Consider the following 6,808-nt stretch of genomic DNA (forward strand, 5'->3'; position numbering starts at 1 on the left):
GTTATTGTTTTTGTTGTTGCTGTTTGTTGTTTGTTTTTGTTTTGTTGTTGTTGTTGCTGTAATTCGATAAAAAAAGCAACAATGTAAATCCTTTGAAAGGCAATTGTCTGTAGAACTATTCATGCTTTACATTATTTTGCTCTCTAATGCATTTGGAACACTAACATATTACATGCATACACAAACACACAAACACACACGCTCACGCTCATATAAATGCAGAGAGAGACAGAGAGAGAATAAGAGAGATGGGTGGGGCATAAACGTACACACATATGTGTGTTTGTATGCATAACTGCATATACGTATATATATATATATATAAATATATATATATATGTATGTATGTGTATATGTGTATATATGTACATAGTATATATATGAGTTTGTATGTGTGTGTATGTGTGATAGGAAACGGAGCATCAGATGTAAGTGTTTGCGCATGCTTATATATAGTCGAGTATCCACATGCAAAACTAAACAAAAAAGGGGAAAGTATTGGAAAATTTGGATAATAGATATATAGGAGGGAAATGAAAGTTTAATTATAATGGCTGGTGGAGACAAAACAGAGGAGCAGCCAGAAGAAGCCTACAACTAATCAAAGAGATGAATGCAGTGTCGAGTTAAATAGAGCAAAATAGGTTGGGGGAAGTTGAGGTTAGTGACTGCTAAGGGTGGAATCATTGATTACTGCTGATTGAATGGAAGAATGAATGAAAAAGCCACTTATTATATGCTATGATATAAGGAAGTTTTACTAGAAAAACACTTAAAACCAATAATCAGTCAAAACACTGGCAGGCTTTATATATATGTGTGTACATATATAAATGTGTATATATATTACATAGCTATATAACAATACATATATATATATTATTATATATACACGAATATATTTGAATGCATCAGCATTTTTAGTACATATATATGTACCTCTATGCATTATGTACATATGTACATATACAATATACACACGTATATATACATACATACCTGTGGTATATATATATATACATAGGTGCAGGAGAGTCTGTGTGGTAAGTTGCTTTCTTACCAACCGCATGGTTTCGGGTTCAGTCCCTCTGTGTGGCACCTTGGGCAGGTGTCTTCTACTGTATCCTCGAGCCAACCAAAGTGAGTGGTTTTGGTAGACGGAAACTGAAAGAAGACCGTCGTATTTATATATGTGCGTGCACGCGCGCGCGCGCGCGCGCGCGCGCGCGCGTGTGTGTGTGTGTGTGTGCGTGTGTGTGTTTGTGTTGTACCCCCAACATCATCACTTGATAACCAATCCTGGTGTGTTTACGTTCATGTAACATAGTGGTTCAGAAAACAAGACGCCGATAGAATAAGTACTTGGCAGACTGGTAGCTAGATAGATAGAGAAATAAATAGGCGTGAGATTGGTTGTGTGGAAAGCAGCTTGCTTACCAACCACATGGTTCCGGGTCCAGTCTCACTACGTGGCAGCTTGGGCAAGTGTCTTCTACTATAGCCTCGGGCCGACCAAAGCCTTGTGAGTGCAATTGGTAGACAGAAACTGAAAGAATCTCGTCGTATATATATATATATATATATATATATATATATATATATATATATATATATATATAGTAATATAGTAATAATTTTAGGGAATAAAAACTTATTCCAACCTTACAGGCAAAAATCGGTATAATATCACACCGGGTTTCGTAATATATAACATATAGGGAAAACGTAGATGGGATAATGTGTGCATCTTTATGTAAATGTGTTTGCATATGTGACGAATGGTGTCGAAATATATGTGTAGGGTGATGAGGAGAGGTGAAAGCGTGTGTAAAACAAACGGCGTTTTATGTGTGTCTGCACATGTGCGTAAACAAATCATATAATTTATGGCAGAAAACAGTGATGTGGACAGCTGGGTGAAGCAAAAAATTAAACATTGAGATACGTGTTAAATAATTAGCAAGGGAACAACAAATTAGGTATGGTAAAACTCTAAGATAAGAGAAAATATTTAAGATGCGAGTAAAATCTAAAATGTCACAAAGAGAACAAAATTAAAGCAAAAGTCTAAGATGATGGCAGAAACGTGAGAAGAAAATCAAATTCCAAACCTAAAGTGCAACATCAAAGAGTCAAAGAAGGTGAGAAATGAAACGGCAAGAACGAAATTCATACAGGCTCACGGGAAATATACAGGAGTTGGTCGAAAAAAGTCCTCTTTGTTTAGAGGGCAACTACTTCTAATGGTGGAAATTATTCTAAAATATGTATTTGTGGTTGTTTGGGTGATCGGCGGCTATAGTGTAGGCAGTGATAAAACAGTCAAGTGATGAGAGCACATTTAACGAAGAAACTGACGCAGATTCAAAGGTGTGAAGCAAGACGTGATTGGTGTGTTTAGAGTGTTATGTGTCAGTATATGCACGTACAAAATTAAATTCCTGTGTCAACGTAACAAAAAGGAGACGTGTGGGTGAGTACGTATGAGTGGGAGATGAGAAAAAGAGTAGGAAGGAGATGTGTTATGTGTGAGCTGATGATGTGTAGATGTATTGAAGGCGTCATTAAGAGACTTGTGATAGTATCTCTCTACGGTGCAGATAGTGTAGATATTAGTAATGTAGTTTTGCATGGATCTGGGTGCAAGACGTCCTGCAGGCTACCGGACACTGTAGGGCGATGAGAGATGCGTATCATTCTGGAGCAGGTAGTAGGAGTGGAACGGAAGCTAGTCAAACGGAGGCTAAACTTGGAAGAGAGAGGGACGTTTTCAAGAAAATTTCTTATTCTTGTTCCATTAGGAGTACAGAAATAAAACGTAGGACTGTCTGCCTGTATGTTCCGATGAAACAGCAAGTGAGAGGTGAAATGTTACCAAGTTGCGTATCTTTTAGGTGTCTCAGTAAAATCTTGAAAAATCGGCGGCTAACGTAACTGATTTAAATCGAATTGCAAAGAGAACACTGGTGATTTTATTATATAAGTTTTCCTTTCACCAACAATTAATAGAATTTTACTAGTTCCAGTCACTGTACTGCGGTAATAATCGGCCACGGTCTGAAAGTTTTTAATCGAAAAATCGGCCTCAATACTTGTATAATTTTGTAAAATTTTGAACTTGTGTGTCAGTCTGTTTTGCCAAACATATAGTTATATATGTAAGTATGCATCCATTTTCGACATGTGAAACCGTTAATCTCGACATATTTTTCCTCTCTCCGTTCCTCTCTCTCACTTTCCGTTACTCTCTCTCGCTGCTTTTCTCTCTCCCTCTCCCTTTCTCTCCCTTTCTTTTCCATTTTTCTTGGCTGCCAAACTGATACAGCTGCTAGTTCTCTCGTCTGTCTCTGTCTTTTGTACCTTTGCACCACACACACATACGCACACATACGTCCATGTGTGTGTGTGGGGGGGGGAGGGTGTAAACGACAAGCTTCCACAGAATTTATGTCTACCAAATTCACTCACGAAACATTGAACTTTTGACCGGGAATTAGGATTGATCACGAAACCACGTGGATACCAAACGAACTTCTCAACCTCAGAGCTATACCTGCACCTATTACAAAGATTTCTTCAAAAAGATCTCTCGTGACATCTTCATGAGCGGAAACGAGAATGAGACACAACTGGCAGAATATTCTCGATTAAAGAGAAGTCTGTGTTATTCAGAAAACTGTAAAAGAACATGAAAAGTGAAAATATCTAAGTTTTTTTTTCATATAATGATTATCATTATTCGTTCTAAATCTATAAATGTTAATAATTTTTGAACGTTTTCAAAACGTGTTGCGCAGAAAAAATAATTTCATTACTGTTGCGAGATATTAATTCCATAATCACACACACACACACATGTGCGCACATGCACACACACGCACGCACACACACACACACACACACACACGCATAAATATGTCTATGAATGTATTTAAGCGTGTATGCATGTATATATTTGTATATGTGAGTGTGTGTGTGTGTGAGTGTAGGTGTTTCCGTGTATGCATTTGTAAATATAAGACTTAACGTGTGTAAAACCATATGCATGAAAATATTTCCATATAACAGGGAAAAAATATAAAAGTTAAAGTGAGACAGAGACACAAAGGATGTCAGTTGAGGAATATACAGAAAAGAAAAACGCCATGCATTTTGACTAATCATGCTTGTTTCAACATTCAGAGAACTATACAAACGAAAATATATTTGATCGAATATTGTTGTTTGTAGTTTCCCTTTAGAAAGTTAATGAATAATTCTATGGCTACAGTGAATAGTGTGACGCATTCATTGCTAATCAATAATAGTGACTAGATGTTAGACTTTATTAAAAGCCGCATGAAATGCGATCGAAACCAGTCAACACCCACCAGCACATATAATAGAAACAGCAATAATATTTCCAGTAATTGATCAATTTGGCTAACAGTAATTATTATTTTTGATATGTTTTTACCCAACCTCATATTCATGGCGTTATTGAAATGAATAGCCAACCTGTAGGACGAGCTTTATCACCGATGAACAAATTCTAAATTATATATAGTAACATGGAATCAATGAGAGTTATGGAGGCTACCAACCCAGACACATGTATAAATACACACATACGTAAATGGACACGCACGAACAAGTTCTGGTTTAACGGGAAAGATGAGTAATACTCAATACTACATATTTCAGGGTATAGATATTTGTAGGAAGCTGGTAATTTACCCCATCATCTCTACGGAGATGATGGAGTAATATGCGATGACAGTAATACAAGATGAGAAATTTATATTGTTCTATGAAAGTGAGAGGAACTCAGCATTGCGACAGTGTAAATTTGAAACACCAGATTCTTCTGCTGCCGTTGCTGCTCGTACTACTACTACTACTACTACTACTACTACTACTACTACTACTACTACTGCTGCTGCTGCTGCTGCTGCTGCTGCTGCTGCTGCTGCTGCTACTATAAACTTCTCCGGACCATGGTAATGAAGAGAGTTGTTCCAAGAATGTATTCATTCAAACAGGACCGCTCTCTGTGCAACTGCATGCAGGGAAAGCGCAACGAGTGGGAAGTTTCTTCTCTATACGGAGATTGATGTCAGTGCAGTACAATGATATAAATAAATAGCTGCTTAACTACTCTTGAATCAACTTGCAATGTGTTCAAAGAATGGCAGTTGTGTCTCTTCAGAAATGAGAATGTATGACTGGATAAACATTGTTAAAAGGCCTGCTTAACAGGGATGCAAAGAACCACTTCAGTTTCCTTCTACTGCAGACCGCAAATGTTTCATGAAGAAATAATGCATAGACAATTGTCCATTCTGGATTTAATTAAATGTCATGTAGGGTTACAATAATACATTTACGCTGACCAACTACATCCTTAATTGCGTGGAAACAGGTTTCAAGATTTAAGTAGATATCCGCATACAGCGCATGATTTTATGCATGCGCTATCACTCATCACATACATATCTGCTTTTGAAAATACGTTCATTTATTTATTTTCTTTTTTTAATATCTAGAAAACACTTTCTTTCAGCTGAACATTTAGGTCCCCGTCAAATCCTCTGTGTGGAAAATAGGGAGTATGTGAATCAAAACATATCATTTTCAGTAACCTTCAAACAATGTTTCTTAACAACTGATGCTTGGATGTTTGTATCAAGTTAACCCTTAAGCTATATTTCTGGCATATTCACAACAACGATGAATGTTTCATAGCTGAATATTGAAATATATCGATTTCAAATTTTAGCACAAGGCCGGAAGTTTGGAAGCAGGGGCTAATCGATTATATTGATCCCTAGTGTTCAATTGGTGAAAGGCAGATTCGACCCCGGCGGTATTTGAACTCAGAACATGCTGACGGACGAAATGCTACTAAGCATTTTATCTGGCGTGCAAACGATTCTTTTTGCTCGCCGCCTTAGAATATTGAAATATATTAGTAGAAAATTTGAGTTAGTTTTCTATTTCTCAAATGCGTTTTTGTGGATTCGTAAATCAAGTCTATAGCTATCTAATAACATATTACTCTAATAGTACTAATAATGAGTGATGGATATTCATCCTCTGAAATTGGACTAACCAGCAAACCTAAAATTGGACTAAAGAATCTATAAGTCACAAAACTCTAAGTAAAGGAACTTCTCCCGTCCCGCTATGGAAAAGAAATAAATAAATACACAATTTACTATTTAGCTGCAGCACCAAATTCGGAACAAAGAAGCGATATGGTACATTGAATTGATCGAGCATTTTCCAGGCAGAAATTTGACGTAAGGGAAATGAAATGCTTCAATTATTTAACTTCTTTCTCCTCATAGTAGGCGCTACGAAGTCAATGTACGTAATAATAGGCATGATAAAAGACAGTGGTTCATGTACATTAGGTTTATTGTATAAAATATAGATGATGGTCTGCAAAAAGCCTGTAAGGGACACTGTGAACTACACGGTTTATATTGATTTATCTATCACCTGCACTAATGGACCAATCCTTGGCTATTGATTCACTGTCACAGGCAAAAACTTTCTTTGGTGGTAGATTAGTTATATTCATCCTCATCCATCAGGCATCTTATTGAATACAGCTATAAATTATTAATATTGATTATATGTCCATTTGTACAAATATACACACATATGCATACACACATAGACATGAACACCCAATACCCTATCTATCTATCTATCTATCTATCTATCTATCTATCTATCTATCTATCTATCTATCTATCTATCTATCTATCCCTCTCTCTCTCTCTCTCTCTCTCTCTTTATTTCTCTCTCTCTCTCTCTCTCT

The 6,808-nt window shown here is 36.6% G+C and overlaps 1 long non-coding RNA gene across 1 annotated transcript in view; it reads left to right on the forward strand.

Moving 5' to 3' along the window:
* LOC128249213 (uncharacterized) overlaps positions 1–6,808 on the forward strand; it is a 34,216-nt gene that overhangs the window by 23,953 nt on the left and 3,455 nt on the right. The gene's annotated exons all lie outside the window — the stretch shown is intronic.

Source organism: Octopus bimaculoides, chromosome 12 (assembly GCF_001194135.2).
Source record: "Octopus bimaculoides isolate UCB-OBI-ISO-001 chromosome 12, ASM119413v2, whole genome shotgun sequence".
Classification (NCBI taxonomy): Eukaryota; Metazoa; Mollusca; class Cephalopoda; order Octopoda; family Octopodidae; genus Octopus; species Octopus bimaculoides.